The sequence below is a fragment of the Pongo abelii genome, chromosome 3, assembly GCF_028885655.2.
Source record: "Pongo abelii isolate AG06213 chromosome 3, NHGRI_mPonAbe1-v2.0_pri, whole genome shotgun sequence".
Lineage (NCBI taxonomy): Eukaryota > Metazoa > Chordata > Mammalia > Primates > Hominidae > Pongo > Pongo abelii.
Window position 1 is genome coordinate 198,561,096 of NC_071988.2, and position 17,045 is coordinate 198,578,140.

The following is a 17,045-nucleotide window of genomic DNA, read 5'->3' on the forward strand; positions in this document are numbered from 1 at the left end:
CCTCCCAAATAGCTGGGATTACAGGTGCCTGCCACCACACCCAGCTAATTTTTTGTATTTTTAGTAGAGACGGGGTTTCACCATGTTGGTCAGGCTGGTCTTGAACTCCTGACCATAGTTGATCCACTCCAACCCAAATGCCCATCAATGACAGACTGGATAAAGAAAATGTAGTACATATACACCATGGAATACTATGCAGCCATAAAAAGGAATGAGATTACGTCCATTACAGAGACATGGATGAAGCTGGAAGTCATCACCCTCAGCAAACTAACAAAGGAACAGAAAACCAAACACCACATGTTCTCACTCACAGGTGGGAGTTGAACATTGAGAACACATGAACACAGAGTGGGAAACAACACACACCAGGGCCTGTTGGGGGGTGGGGGGTGAGGGGAGGGAACTCAGAGGACAGGTCAATAGGTGCAGCAAACCACCATGGCACACGTATACCTATGTAACAAACCTGCACGCTCTGCACATGGATCCCCCCCTTTTTTTTTTAGAAGAAATAAAGAAAAAAATAAAAATAAACAATAAAAATCTTCCTTGTCAAGAACTGTGAAGAATGTGAGACTACACTATTTGTAATCTAGTAAGTTAGGCTGCCATAATTTTGTGGCTGTTAACAAAACACATTAGCCTCCGAGGTCAGCCACTTTATTTCAAGGCACAGGATTTTATTACTCATGGCACAGCAAGCTGCAAGACTACAGTGTTTGTATCAGTTCCTCTTGCCCACGGGTCAACAATGAAGGGATGAAACTAGTGTATGTGCCGTGCATGCAGCAGTTTCATGTCGTGGCTCAGGAACTCCAAGCTTTAGGAACCCAGATCTTTTATAGTGGGCAGTAAGCTTACCTACACTTTACCCTGGAGGAAGATCACTACACTTATTATGCTGAACAGTAAACAAAACAAGCCCACCCTCTGATCCAAAGATATTTACCTCCATCTTCCAAGCTATATGCTCTACAAATATCTTTGAAAAGATAAGCCTATATAAAAAAGGCAGCAAGCCCCTTTACGCAAAAAAAAAAAAAAAAAAAAAAAAGCACAGGCATATGAGACCCATGGAGAACTGTCTGCCGATCTTATTCACTCCTTTTTACACCATCTTGGCTTGTAATAAATTTTCCCATTATGTCCACTGATCTATCAACTTTTGTGACTAATCTGATCAACAGAAGCTAAGACCAAATATATTCAATTTGTTTTCTACAGAACATAATGAAGACTACTGTTAACAGGACTCCAAGCAATAGGATGAGGACAGCCTAGAGTATTGATTTCAGCCATTCCTCCCAGAGTTCTGGACCCCATCAGCTGAACAATTCCCACAAACAAATTCCCACAAACCTGCCTTCCAGTGCTGAGGTTTCATTGATCACTTTAGTTAAAGTTCGGGGCAAATTTTGCATCAACCTTTCTAATTGGAGGACTCTCATTGTAGAAATAGTTACCCTCAGATATGCATAAATAATGAGTAAAAATTACCCTCAGAGTACGCAAAATTGCTCTAGGGAGAAATTTCAAGTAAACAAGAGTAGCTTCATTTTGGAGAGGTCTTTGCAGTCGTCTGAGGGATACATGATCTATTGGTGGTATTTTTCTGAATCACTCTTTAGGTACAATCCTCTTAGTTTTCAGGAGGAAGGCAAGGTTATGCATGGCTTCCACACAAAGTGTGCAACCCCATGAATTCTCATAGTGTCCTCAGAAAGTATTGTTCGAACTGTTGGGCCACTCTAAGTGATAGGTACATTACATGGGGATGGAGGAACACAGGTTGACTGTGCCTGTAATGTGGCTTCCCATGGGCTGGGAAATCTTAGGCTTCCCAGTTTAATTTTATAATTGAATCTAGTCCTCATTTTGGAAGAGACTGCCTGAGAGCAGTCAGTGCAACTTGTCCAGTTTATCCATACCATAGCTGGTGACATTTGCCCGCTCCATGGAAAAACTGCTTGATGGCTCAGTGTGGGGAGTGCAGAAGACATCTGGAGACATTGACAAGGAGGCAGGAACTGAGCCATCTCCTGCTGTTTCCAACAGAATTTACAATATGGTTAAGGAGAATGGTGGTCAAATTGTGGTTAGAGCCCTTAGGCTGGAGATGCCAGACCTATTAAACTGAAAGCTGCCTACTACAGTTTGAAAAGTCTGCAACAGGCCATTTTTCTTTTTCTTCTGCAACACGCCTTTCCTTCATAAGGAAGGCATTCAGGGCAGATCTGAAGGGGAAAGATCATCAATGTCTCTCTCTTCCTATACCTCCCAGGGTCTAAGGTGTTCACTCTTCATGTTTCCAGGTTGCAGCTATTCCAATAGCTCAATCTTTACCTTTTTTCCAATTATCCACTACATACACTCAGACCTTTTGTCCAGAAGGGTCTGATGCAATAGATAGAAAGGGATTTTTATAAAACAGGGAGACCCATTATATCTTCAAGTTTAGCCTCTGTGGGCCATTGTAGTGGGACTTGACAAGCAGTGTTCACAATGAGTCATCATTATTCTTGTCATAGTCTGATTGTGTTGCTATAATAGAATACCTAAGTAATTTATAAAGAAAAGAGATTTATTTGGCTCACGTTCTGCAGACTGTGCAAGAAGCTGGCATGAGCATCTGCTTCTGCTGAGGGCCTCAGGCTGCTTCCACTCATGTCAGAGAAGAGAGGAGGCAAGAAAGGGTGTGAGATGCCAGACTCTTTTTAACAACCAGCTTTCCTGGGAACTATTAGGTTGAGAACTCACTCACCCCTTTCCCCACACTCCCTGCAACCGGGAAGGCATTAATCCATTCATAAGGAATCCGGCCTATGACCCAAATACCTCATTAGGCTCCACCTCCAACATTGGGGATCAATTTCCACATGAGGTTTGGAGGGGACAAAAGTCCAAATTATAAGATTCCTCATGATCTATGAACATGCCAATCCCCCCCAAAATTAACCCATGTGGCTTAAGTTTAAATCTCCAGGAGCCCTTTTTGACTGGGCTGCCAGCAGAAAGATGTACTTACCAGGTTGGCCTGGATTGCTATTATGGGAAAAGAAAGGTGCATTATGCCCAGAAATGCTCAGGGCAGAATCCCCAGCTTTCAAAACACATCTATGTCTCTCCCCACCCCTTTCATTCTGATCATTACCCAGGAGGCAGATGTGGATGTTCCTTTTCTGGGAATAGCCACATTCAGTGACCAATCTGCCATACCACAGTGGATCAGGAGGAGAGGAGGGAGATAAAGTCAGAAGTCTTTTTTTACTTTTATTTTTTGAGGGAGCTGTTCCAAAGCTCAACAACATCTGATGAGTGGAAGCATGGAAGGTCTGTCAAGTACCTTGACTATCCATGCACTGTTGAGGAGCTTTGATAAAAAGCACACCATTGTCAGACTGAAAATAATCCAGAAAGCTGAACACAGGGCATAGATTAGCTTCAAGGGCCACAATGGTTAGCTGACTGGATTGTGCTATGGTTTGAATGTTTGTCTCTCCCAAACTCATGTTGAAATTTAATTGCCAATGTAATGAGGTTGGGAGGTGAGGCCTTTCAAAGGTGATTAGGCTCCAAGGGCTGCCCATCATTGGTGGGTTTAACACCTTAATATAAAAGCTTTCAGGAGTGGGCTCCCTCTCTTGGTCCTTCTACCTTCTGCCACATGAGAAATAGCATTTCTCCCCTCTGGAGGACACAGTGTTCAAGACACAATCTTGGAAACAGAAATGGGGCCTTCACCAGACTCCAAACTTGCCAATGCCTTGGTCTTGAACTTCCCAGCCCCTAGAACTGTGAGATATAAATTTCTGTTCATTATAAATTACCCAGTTTGTGGTATTCTGTTGTAATAGCAAAAATGGGCAATGGACTAAGATAGATTGGAAAAAACATGTCACAAGTAGAAAATGTTAATGTTTGTGAGGCACCACTGATAGCCCCAGGAGAGGGTCAAAGCTCTGACATAGTCTGCCAAGAGTATGTAGGGCCATGCCCCACACCATGCAGCCTTACTTACAGGAGACAAATTAGACACCTTCTGATAGGAGTCCCACGTATGAGGCAGTGGTGACCTCTGCATCACAGTCCCCAGTCTCCGATGGCAGCAGTCTAATGTTACCATGTTCAGTGTGATAATGAATCTAGGAAAACTGAGTGGTGCAGACTCAGTCAGCAGCTTGAGTTGGTTTCATCTTATTGATCTCATCAGGATGGGCCCTTACAGGCATCCACATGAGTGACCCAGATGGTTCATTTGGTAATTGTGATTTGTTTCCATAGCTTGTGGCCCCTAAATGAGTATCTTTAATTTGCCAGTATGCAGTTTTCCAAGGGGCAGACCAAACAGCTAGGCTATTGGCAACAGCTCAAGAATCAGTAAAAATAGCTTCATCCAGGGGAGGGCCATCCTGGCCAGAGTTAGGAGAATGGAACTGAATTATGCCCACCGAATGGAGTAACCACATTCATTTTCTGTTTTGCACCATTTGCACTGAGGCTGAACAGCCCAGGCAGCCCAACGGATGCCATCTGGTTTGCGCTTAGCCAAACTGTCAGTGAACCAGGCCCAGGCACTTAGTTGATTATGAAAATAAACTATAGCTACACAAATATGACTTTTACAAACATCATGTTAAGAAAATGGTTTCCCCATACCAAAAAAGAATACTACAGAATTTCATTTATAAAGTTCAATAAAGGTAAAAGTGAACCATTGTGTTTAGGGATACATATTTTGGTGCTAAAAACCATTCTAGTGTTTACCAGGTTAGTGATTATCTTTGGGGGTCAGGAGGTATGACAGGGAGAGGGCCATGCCCTATTTCTTAAACTTGAATGATCACTTTATAATAATTCGCTAAGATATATACTTGTTTTGTGCGTATTTCAATATATTGTTAACTTTCTAAATTTCTTAAATGGGATGAATCCCTTAGCATGTTAACATATAAAAGAGTTAGAGTCCAAAATGCAATTCGCTTGATCTTGTGAATTACCAGAGTCAAATAAATCTTAAGCTACATTAAGATCCAAATATGATTTTCCTAATTTCTTATTCTGCTCAGGTTCAGTCTGAGGGATTCTCAGGAAATGGAAAGAGTTGGAATTCCTGCAGCCTTCCCAGCCTTGTTCTCATTTGAATGACTGTAATACCATTAGGGCATCAAAAGCTGCATTCACTCAATGCCAGGTCTCTTGTGTTCCTCATTTATCAAAGTGTCTAAAGAGATACAGGACATATAAGATTATCAGCAGCCCTGGCCCCATACCCAACAAATGCAGAAAACAAGCCAATCCTCTGCTGATGGCAATTATCCCAGGAAAAATTACATTCCCACCACCCGGTATCAGTGTTGCCAAAGCCAAGGCGGAAACTCAGTAGTATCAAGTGTAGGGGGTGGATACACAAAAACAAAATCTGGGTTGTATCTTCACCAGATTGTCTGTCAAAAGATGCCAAATTGTACAGCATCTACAATTCTGAACTTAAAGAGAACAAATTTCTCAGCACGAGCTTAATTCGAGTACTATAAATTTACCATATCTGGAAAAGAAAGCCCACCTATACATAATCTTTCCTCTTTCAGAGAGTGATGTTTGTGACTAAAGTCTTTTTGCAGAGATTTGAATGCAATGAAGACAGTTCCAGTCACCAGTCTTATTTAAAGTTCCTTCCTTCCCTTCCTCCCTCCCTTCCCCTTCCCCTCCCCCTTCCCCTTCCTTCCTTCCTTCTCTTTTCTCTTCCTTTCTTTCCTTTCTTTCTCTTCTTCTTTCTTTCTTGCTTGCTTGCTTGATAAGGTCTTGCTGTGTCACCCAGGCTGGAGTGGCAGTGGCCCGAACACAGCTCACTGCTGTCTTGACCTCCTGGGTGCCAGCAATCCTCCCAATTCAGTCTCCTGAGTAGCTAGGACTACAGGCATGCACCACCATGCCCGGCTCATCTTTGCATTTTTTGTAAAGATGAGGCCTCCCTATGTTGGCCAGGCTGGTCTTGGACTCCTGGGCTCAAGTGATCCTCCCTGTGTTGAGATTACAGGCATGAGCCCCATGCCCGTCTAAATATTTTACTTCCCAACCAGTAAAACATCATAATTTCTATTTCCCTTTTGAGCCTCATATTTCTGATACTAACGCTTTATGTGTGAGCTCTAGAAGGTAATATGGCCTCCTGAGAATCTGGTAACCAATCATTTTTAGTCTTGTGCCTCAGAAGTTCCTGGCTCTGTCTTTTCTTACAGAACTGCTTAGGTTTAAGAAACTGGTATTGAGAGGAAGTGTTCACCAAGTTCTCCGCCTTTGGTTCACCTAGAAAATTGCCCTCAACAAACTCCTGAACTGAAGCTGCATTGGGGAATTTTAATGTCTGCTCCCTGAGAGCCCTGGAGAGGCCTGTGTAAATTTCTCTAGCTACTATCTTTTCACCACTTTGAATTCTACAATCATCTCAAGGATGTTCCTTCAATCTGGGTGGTGCAAGTTCGACCAGCAGCTTGGTTCATTCCCTCTATGTCACTTCACAGTTTATCTATTGATTCTTCCAGTATTTTTATATTTGATCCCACAGATCAGCCACATGAATTCAAGGTTATTGTTCCACAGTGCATCTTGTACCTCAGGGCAGAATTTGGGGCATCCCAATTTTAAGTGTGGAATCTTATTAGTGTTTGGTAGGAACAAAGCTGTCAGCTATCCTGTCCTGTAAAAGCAGCAGATACATTCTGTGTCCTAACATTTAAAAGGTCTGTATACAGAAAGACCTTCCTCTATAATGAATCCTCATTCCCTCTCGTGTCACACTAGCACCTATTGAGGCCCTTCACTCTGGAAATGTTTGCCAAGTGTACCCTAAGGGGAAGCCATAGCAACCTGTGCCCTGGGCAACCTTGCTGATATCCTTACGGCTCTGCTTCAGAGTGATGCTGTACACATGCTGTTTCCTTAGAGCTTCTCACGCTTGTAATTCAACCTTCATTAGCAGCAGCCACTCACGCGTGGACAGAGCAGAGTGGCCATAAGGTGCATGCACCCATCAGACCAACATCCACATGAACCACTTTACTAAGGTCAGAGCAGTTAAAAGCCGACTGCACCACGGTAAATGGCTGACCAGACTAATAAAAGCCTCCACAGGCCATCAAGCAGGAATGCAAGTATGATCTTTGTGGGCCCTGTGCACTTTTGCCTTTCAAAGCTCCTTTCATGAAAAATTCTAAGAAGATATTTAAAAATATGAAAAGTTACGTTTTACATTTGCATTGGTATAAAGAACACACCCAAGCTGGATTATATGTATTTCTTTTCTTCAGAGTTTAAAGACATGAAAACCTTTCTGTGGGCTCCTGAGAGTGTCATGGGCCTTCGGCATTACGCCTACTGTGACTACAGATTAAGTCAGCCCCAGTGCCAGGTCAACATGCCCTGCTCACATGAAAGTCTAAGCCTAAAGCCCAGGCTTTAATCACTCCATATGGAGTTTTGTTCTTCATAACGTATTTCTCAGTGATCCTGGACAATGTAACAAAATGGTGACGTTCTGAGGGAACTGAATAAATAACACCTTGACACTCCCGCAGAAAGAAGGCAAATGAGAATCAAAATATCACCTTTATTACTAATAGATGCTAGGGTGAAGAATATCATCCATTTGACTTCTACATTTATTATATAATTGGGAAGGCCAGGCATGGTGGCTTATGCCTGTAATCCCAGCACTTTGGGAGGCCGAGGCAGGTGGATCACCTGAAGTCAGTAGTTCAAGACCAGCCTGGCCAACATGGTGAAACCCTGTCTACTAAAAATACAAAAAAAAATTAGCCTGGTGTGGTAGCAGGCACCTGTAATCCTAGCTACTCGGGAGGCTGAGGCAAGTGAATTGCTTGAACCCAGGAGGTAGAGGTAGCAGTGAGCCGAGATCAAGCCACTGCACTCCAGCCTGGGCAACAAGAGTGAAATTCCATATCAAAAAAGAAAAAAAAAGTTGGGACATGTATCCCCCAGTCGCAGGCAATGCTGGACTGAAGCAGATTGCTCCAGAAGGCACAGAAATGCTTGTTCCTGCAGAAACAGCAGAGAATGCCCCTTCCTGATAAGAATCTAGCTCCTACAAGGGAAAATATGAAATGGAGAAGCTGAGGTGAGCATATCCATATTGTTCTCCAAAGACTTGTCAATCAGATTAATCACTGTGTGACAGGTGCATCTGACAGCAATAAGTTAAGCATACCCTGAGAATGACCCTATGGTCTGAGGTAAGAACTCTTGTGTCTTATCTATGAAGAACATTTGAATCCCTGGCCCATTCCATGGAGCGCGGGCCGTACAGGAGATGGAGGCCTTTTGTTTTGTGTTGAATGAAGGTTGCCAGGAGGAGACTGCTAAAGAGAGGGTGATGGGTGAAAATGCTGTATAAACGGCATGCTTCTTACAAGTGTCTGCACTTCTCCTGTCCCGCCTGCCCCCACTGGTCCAACCTGTGTGTAAATCCCTTCAATAAACCCTACATCTCATTCACTGACTCTGGGTTTCTTTTTCAGCCTCTCAAACATAGTGCTATCCCTATTGAAGTCAATGGGAATCTGGCACAAAAGTCACTCGATGTTGGGGTCAGGAAAGAGAGGAAGTCAATAAAGTAGTGGAGAGAGACACCAATTGAGTCTCTATGCCTAGGAAAAGCATCAGCTCAGAAGATGCATTCCTCTGAAAAGAGGCCATGTTAAATGGTAAGAACATTTAGGGGCACTCAAACAACAGGCAGAATAGGAGAGGAATTGTGTTCAACATCATTTTGACATTTTAAGTGTCTTCTACAAGCAGAAGAATGAATGAATGAAACTAAAGTCTTATGTCTTATACTCAACAAACCAATAATCCTTATTAAAATGGCTATGCCTAAATCTTATAAAAAGGAAAGTGATTAAAAACTTTGCAGTACTTTTTTTCAATACATGCTCTAGAAGAATAGGCATTCATTCCTGGTAGAGTTTAGTAAACAATTATAGTATATATAAGAAGAAAATACGTCCTTGCACTTGAGTTTCTGTTGATTAGCAGTACTAAAAATAAACAAAGTAGATAAAATTCTTTAATGAAATTATCCTCTACTGTTATAGAAGAATTCTTGTCTAATTCCATTCTCAAATCTCTGTGACATTCACTATTCAGTCAAAAAATATGCATTAAGGACCTTCTATGCTTAACCGAGAATACAATGATAAGCAACACAGTTTTTGTCTTTATGGGATTTACATTCCTGCATCTTAAAAAAAAGGAATTCAAAAGGCTCATATACTGAAAGGAAATTATATTCAAGTTTTTACCCACACTTCTCCCAATGATAAGCAAAAAACCCAAATATTATTTGTAAAAAAAATGAGAAGACAAAGAGTAGCCTTTGAATTCCTGGAACTACAATGACCAGTAAAAATGACCTATATTGGTTAGTTATGAATCATACGCATTATTGCCAACTCATTTTTCTCTTTTATATGCTATGTGTAGATACAGCAAGGAATTGCCATAATATCAGGTCTTAGCAAGAGGCAGCTTTGTTCAATGGTAGTTTAATTGGAATACATATCGCACAACATTTGGAAACTTTTTTATTTTAAGGTCTTGAGGCTTTTTGCTTGCTCAGTTTTATCTCATGATACTCTACTTTATTAATTAACTTCCAGCTTGTACAAGACACATTTAGTCTTAATGGAGTGTTGATTTGTGTCATCAATAACCTTCTGGCGAAGTTTGCTAATGAAATTTATGTTATGGGCCTTGTATAATTGTGTGAGGTGACCTTCTAAGGTGATTATCATTTAAATTTACTTCAACCAGATACCCTTTCCAATAACCACACACTTAGACTTTCTTTGTAATCCATTTTTTTGTTTTTCCATTCTTGTCCCTGAGCAACACATTGGTACCTGTTTTTGATTTACTTATTATTATTATATTAATGGTAACAATGTTGTGCTTTTCCAGTAAGACAGTTGCTGTAACAATTACTGTCCTTTTAATAACTACATTAAGCTTGCTTTGATACATTATCCATCTTAGTTATGTATTAGTATTAATTATGTAATTGCCACAGTATGCCAATGCATAATCAACCTGATCTATCTGAAATGGACGATCATGAAGCTTCTATAATGCAAAAGCATAGTGAAGATTTTTATTACTTCATTCGATATAGACTTATCAAGCACCTACTCTGTGCCACAACTATATTAGACATCAGAAGGACAAGTGTCAGTAAAACAGGTTTCCCTTTTTTCATGGACCTTATATCCTTGTGAAGAAGTCATACAATAATGATTTGAAAGATTCAAAGACTGATGATTGACATGTAGGAAGTAAATGCAGTGTTGCAATAAATAAATAACAGTGCTGACCCACAATTAAGGAAGCAAGGACATATTTTTGGAGGAAGCAATATTTAAGCAGAGACCTGAAGACTCAGAGACAGAGTACCAGCCAAATAAAGAGCTGGGGAAGAGCATTCTCTTCCCCAGCCAAATAAAGAGCTGGGGAAGTCACAGGACAGACAGTGCAAAGATCCTGTGGCAGTAAAGGATTTGAGTTTCCTAGGAACTGACACACAGAAGGCCAGTATGCCTGAAGCGTGAGTGAGAGAAAGTGCTTGAGAAGTGGGCAGGGCCCACTGTTTTGGGCCACATGTGATCCTGTGATGCACCACCCAGATTTCCCCACAGAACTGAAGCATTTATTCTCCCAGCTGCTAGTGGTGCTGCCTGCCGACTTCCTTTAGCTGTCCTCTTTGACTTTCATGGCCCTAATCAACCTCTCAAAGACTTCTTGAGGAACCCAAACTGCAATACCACAGTAAGTATGCGGGATTTTACACTAAGTTAAATGCGAGGCTATGGAAAGGCTTAATAAAAGCAAGGGAGGATCACTTTACCTGATATGTGTAGAATTAGGGCAGAATAGAATCAGATGGCTGGTTAGGAAGCTATTGCAGTAATCCCAGCGAGATGATGATGGCTGGAACTAGGGTTATGGGAGTAGAAACTGAGAAAAGTGGATAAATACAAGACACATTTAGCGGTAGAATTGGTGATTGGCTAGTGAGAGAAAGGAAGTACCAAAGAATAACACCAAAGATATAGGGCAACAAATTTTTAGATGTGCAGCAGCCGAAAATGTAGGGCACCTGAATTCAATACTGCTTTGTGAAGCTTGACTAAGTACTGAGAAAGACCCATGCTTAACATTCTGTGAAATAATATTTTGGGTTCATTTTAGAAATTATCCCCAAAGAAATGTGTAATCAGCATGAATTAAAAACCATGGCCACAAATGATTATGTTATATATTGTAGTTTTTTATACTCAATGGTGTTTGAAAACAAATAATTGCAAATTTGTCACTATCTGGCACTTTGTAGCTAAGCTGAGCTTAAATATTGTAAACTGAATTAATGAACGTAAGAGAACATGGTTCACAGTTCTTATGATGCACTAGCATGGTCTCAGAAGTCAATAATGGCTTGATATTCCAGAAAACAGACTTGTACTGTTAAGTCTAAGGCCACAAAATCATTTTTAAATAGGTATTATACGAAGTCAGCATTTGTGAATGACTGTGGAATAAAAGAGAGTAGAAATTAAATAGCTCCAGAAATATTAGGAGTTATTTTTAGAGTCGGTTTTCACTAACTTAAGATTTTTAAAAAATAAAATAAAGCTCTCATTTAACAATTATTTTTCACTCAGATTCCTGATCTATCATATTGTGTATTTCACGTGCGTCCATGTGAAGAGATCACCAAACAGGCTTTGTGTGAGCAACAAGGCTGTTTATTTCACCTGGGTGCAGGCGGGCTGAGTCTGAAAACAGAGTCAGCGAAGGGAGATGGGGTGGGGCTGTTTTATAAGATTTGGGTAGGTAAAGGAAAATGGGGGGTTGTTCTCTGGCGGGGAGGGGTGGGGGGTCACAAGGTCCCAGTGGGGGAGCTTTTGAGCCAGGATGAGTCAGAAGGAATTTCACAAGGTAATGTCATCAGTTAAGGCAGGAACAGGCCATTTTCACTTCTTTTGTGATGAAATGTCATCAGTTAAGGCAGGAACCAGCCATCTGGATGTATACGTGCAGGTCACAGGGGATATATGATGGCTTAGCTTGGGCTCAGAGGCCTGACATTCCTGTCTTCTTACATTAATAAGAAAAATAAAACAAAATAGTGTTGAAGTGGTGGGGCAGCGAAAATTTTGGGGGATGGTATGGAGAGATAATGGGTAATGTTTCTCAGGGCTGCTTTGAGTGGGATTACGGGCGGCGTGGGAACCTAGAGTGGCAGAGATTAAGCTGAAGGAAGATTTTGTGGTAAGGGGTGATATTGTGGGGTTGTTAGAAGAAACATTTGTTGTGTGGAATTATTGGTGATGGCCTGGATACGGTTTTGTATGAATTGAAAAACTAAACGGAATAAGAGAAGGAGAAAAACAGGTATTAAAGGACTAAGAATTGGGAGGACCTAGGACATCTAATTAGAGAGTGTCCAAGGGGGTCTAGCATAATTACTTGCTTGGCTGGCAAGATTTTGGGCTCTATCCTTGAGTTTTTTATGTTGTCATACACCAGGCCAGATTGATTTAGGTAAAAACAACACTCTTCATTTAAGAATATACAGAGTCCTCCTTTTTCAGCAGTGAGTAAGTCAAGGCCTCGGCGGTTTTGGAGGACAACTGCAGCTAAAGCGTCAACTTGGGCCTGGAGGACTGATAAAGTTTCTGATATGTCTGTGATGCTAGCAGAGAAGTCATTAGAGAGGCTACGGAAGGTCGTGACAGAGGTTGAAATGCCTGCTATTCCAGTACCGAGAGCAATAGTGGAGGCAGAAAGTCCTAAACCGACAAGCAAGGGAATTAGTGGAATAACTCGTTTTTGTCGTGTCGGTGTCATGAGGGGAACAGGGAGCTCTTCGGTCCTATTTGCAAATTGAATTTTGGGAGTAAGGAAAACTAGTGTGCATGTGCCTGTCCAATGAGCAGGTAGACACATGTAGGTAGAGGATCCACAGAGGATGAAGACACCTTGTGCGAAGCGTGTGAAGCAAAACTGGAGATGCAAAGTAAAAAGATGAGAAGGAGTGCTGAAAGGGGTGTCTTGTACCCAGACTCCTAGGGATCCAGCTAGGGCCACAGCTGTCAGAAGTTGTAATGGGGACTGATGAGGTAACTGCATAGAGGAGGAGGTTCGATTTTCATGGTGTATGAGAAAACGTTGAGTATCTACGAGCAACCTTTCACTGTTATTTACAGGGCTGGGTATAAGTAAACAAGAAGAGGGCTTTGGAGATGAAGAGTAAAGAAACATCGAGAAGGTGAAAGGTTACCCAGGGGAATTCCAGTGGCCACAGGAATAGTAGTTCGTGTTGTGAGAGGTCCGAATATGGGGGGAGTAGAGTTGATATAAGGAGAAAGGTTTTTTAAGTAAGTGCGGAGGAGGGCGGCAGCTTGCTGATGTGAAATGTCTTGCTGGACCTGTCTAGAAAGTAAATGAGTTCTTCAGGAGGGTAAAGGTGAGGGCTGTTAAAGGAAGTTCGGAGGTGTAGGGAGACGGGAGATGTTGCCTAGTCTGCATGTAAGTGGGGACAACTGTGTAGGCACTGGAAGAAAAGGAAATGCAAAGCCAGCGGTTGTTCGCTAAGGAGGGATTAGAAACGGCTAGGAGAGAATAGTAAGGTTGATAGTGTGGTGGAGATAGCTGGGGAGAGGTAGAGGGTGGCATAAGAATGGGAATGAGAATAAGAGTGAGTATAAAAGTAAAGAATAGAACTTCATCAGGGTGAAAGTATTGGAGGGTCCCCTGCCAGCAAAAATCATCTATCCACTTTAAGAGGGAGTTAAGAGTTGCCAGTCCTGGGGGCGGGGTGGGGGGGCAAATCCTCGAGCTTGCTGTGTAGGGAAGGGAGGGGGCCTGAATAATCCCTGAGGAGTAGTAGAATAGCAGATGGAACACTGAGAAGTTATTTCCTTGAGGATAGACTCCCACGATGGAAAGGAAATGAGAGGTTCTAAGAGGTGGGCTGGTGGCTTGTATTATAGCATAGCCTGCCTTTGCTGGTGTGTGGTGATTAGGCCTGGTGGAACTACTATCAATAAATCAAATGTGATCAGGGTGAGGAACAGGGAAGAAGGAAATATGGGGAAATGGGGTGAATGTCAGGTGGATCAGAGAGATACAGTCATGAGGGTCAGGTGTGGTATCCAGAATAATGTGGGAGGCCGGATTGAAGTCGGGCCAGGAACAATGGTAATTGTGGGAGACTCAACAAAGAGTGAGTACAGCTGAAGGAGCCGGGGAGCAGAAAGTATATGCAACAGGTGTGAGGAAGAAAATAGATTTTGGAAGTTATGAGAACTGTAGAGAGGGAGTTGAGCATAATTTGTGATTTTAAGGGCCTCTAAAAGTATTAAGGCAGCAGCAGCCACTGCACGCAGACATGAGGGCTAGGCTAAAACAGTAAGGTCAAGTTGTTTGGACAGAAAGGCTACAGGGCGTGGTCCTGGCTCTTGTGTAAGAATTCTGACCACACTAACCATGCTTAGGAAGGAAAGGAGTTGTTGTTTTGTAGAGGGATTGGGGTTTGGGAGATGAGTTGGACACGATCAGCAGGGAGAGTATGTGTGTTTTTATGAGATTATGTCAAGCTACGTAACAGATGAGGAAGAAATTTGGGTTTGACTGAAGTAATGGGGGCTGTCTGTGAAGTCTTGTGGCAGTACAGCCCAGGTAATTTGCTGAGCCTACTGGGTGTCAGGGTCAGTCCAAGTGAAAGCAAAGAGAGGCTGGGATGAAGGGTATAGTAAAGAAGGGAATAGTAAAGAAAGCATGTTTGAGATCCAGAACAGAATAATGGGTTGTAGAGGGAGGTATTGAGGATAGGAGAGTATATGGGTTTGGCACCACGGGGTGGATAGGCAAAACAATTTGTTGATAAGGCGCAGATCCTGAACTAACCTGTAAGGCTTGTCTGGTTTTAGGACAGGTAGAATGGGGGAATTTTAAGGACAGTTTATAGGCTTTAAAAGGCCATGCTGTAGCAGGTGAGTGATAGCAGGCTTTAATCCTTTTAAAGTGTGCTGTGGGATGGGATATTGGCGTTGAGCGGGGTAAGGGTGATTAGGTTTTAATGAGATGGTAAGGGGTGCATGATCGGTCTCCAAGGAGGGAGTAGAGGTGTCCTATACTTGTGGGCTAAGGTGGGGAGATACAAGGGGAGGATGTGAAGGAGGCTTTGAACTGGGGGAAAAGGTGGCAATGAGGTATGGCTGTAGCCCAGGAATAGTCAGGGAAGCAGATAATTTAATTAAAATATCTCGGCCTAATAAGGGAACTGGCAGGTGGGGATAACTAAAAGAAGTGCTTAAAAGAGTATTGTCTAAGTTGGCACCAGAGTTGGGGAGTTTTAAGAGGTTTAGAAGCCTGGCCGTCAATACCCACAACAGTTATGGAGGCAAGGGAAACAGGTCCTTGAAAAGAAGGTAATATGGAGTTGGTAGCCTCTGTATTGATTAAGAAGGGGACAGACTTACCCTCCACTGTGAGAGTTACCTGAAGATCGGCATCTGTGATAGTCTAGGGGGCTTCCGAGGCGATCAGGCAGCATCAATCTTCAGCTGCTAAGCTGAGAAGATCGGGGAAGGAGTCAGTCAGAGAGCCTTGGGCCAGAGTTCCAGGGGCTCTGGGAGTGGCTGCCAGGTGAGTTGAACAGTCCAGTTTTCAGTGGGGTCCTGCACAGATGGGACATGGCTTAGGAGGAATCCTGGGCTGTGGGCATTCCTTGGCCCAGTGGCCAGGTTTCCAGCACTTGTAGTAAGCTCCTGGGGGAGGAGGTTCTGGAGGAACCCCTGGCAGCTGCGGTTCAGGCGTTTGGAGTTCTTGTGTGCTGGAGATGTGGCTGGGGTTTGTCTCACAGTGGAGGCAAGGAATTGCAACTCAGAAATACATTGCTACTTGGCTGCCTCTACTTTATTATTGTACACCTTGAAGGCGAGGTTAATTAAGTCCTGTTGTGGGGTTTGAAGGCTGGAATTTAATTTTTGGAGTTTTATTTAATGTCAGGAGCGGATTGGGTAATAAAATGTATATTGAGAATAAGACAGCCTTTTGACCTTTTAGGGTCTAGGGCTGTCTCAGCGTTGCTGCCAAACGAGCCATGAACTGGGCTGGATTTTTTATTTGATGAAAAAGAGCCTAAAAGCTATCTGATTTGGGATAAAGAAAAAGGAGCATTAACCTTGACTATGCCTTTAACTCTAGCCACCTTTTTAAGGGGAAATTGCTGGGCAGGTAGGGGAGGGCTAGTCGTGGAACGAAACTGTAAGTCGGACCAGGTGTGAGGAGGGGATGTGATAAAAGGATTATAGGGTAGGGGAGTGGAGGCTCTGACCTAGCTCGGCCTGGCGAGGAGCAGCCTGGGGAGGAGGGGAGCGGTCAGATGGGTCTGTAGAAAAGGAAGACTGGAAAGAGGAAAGACTCAGTGACGCTTGGGGTTGGGACTGAGAGGACAGGCGGGAGGGAAAGAAGGAAGATTTGGGATGAGCTGCATTGGAAACAGACTAGGGAGGGACCGACGTGTAAAAGAATGCCCGGATGTCAGGCACCTCAGACCGTTTGCCCATTTTATGACAAGAATTATTTAGATCTTGTAGGATGGAAAAATCAAACGTGTTGTTTTCTGGCTATTTGGAACCACTGTCAAGTTTGTATTGGGATCAAGCAGCATTGCAGAAGAAAATAAGGTGTTTAGGTTTTAGGTCAGGTGTGAGTTGAAGAGGTATTAAGTCTTTGAGACTAATACAGGCTAAGGGAGAAGGAGGAATGGAGGGTGGAAGGTTGCCTATAGTGAAGGAGGCAAGTCCAGAGAAAAGAGAGGGTAAAGACACGGAGAGAAGGGGTGGGGAGTGCTTGCCTCCCAGGAAAGTGGAGAAGGGGTAGAGACATGGAGAGAAGGGGCTGGGGGGTTCTTGCCCCCTAGAAAAGCAGAGAAGCGGTAGAGACAGGGAGAGAAGGGGTCG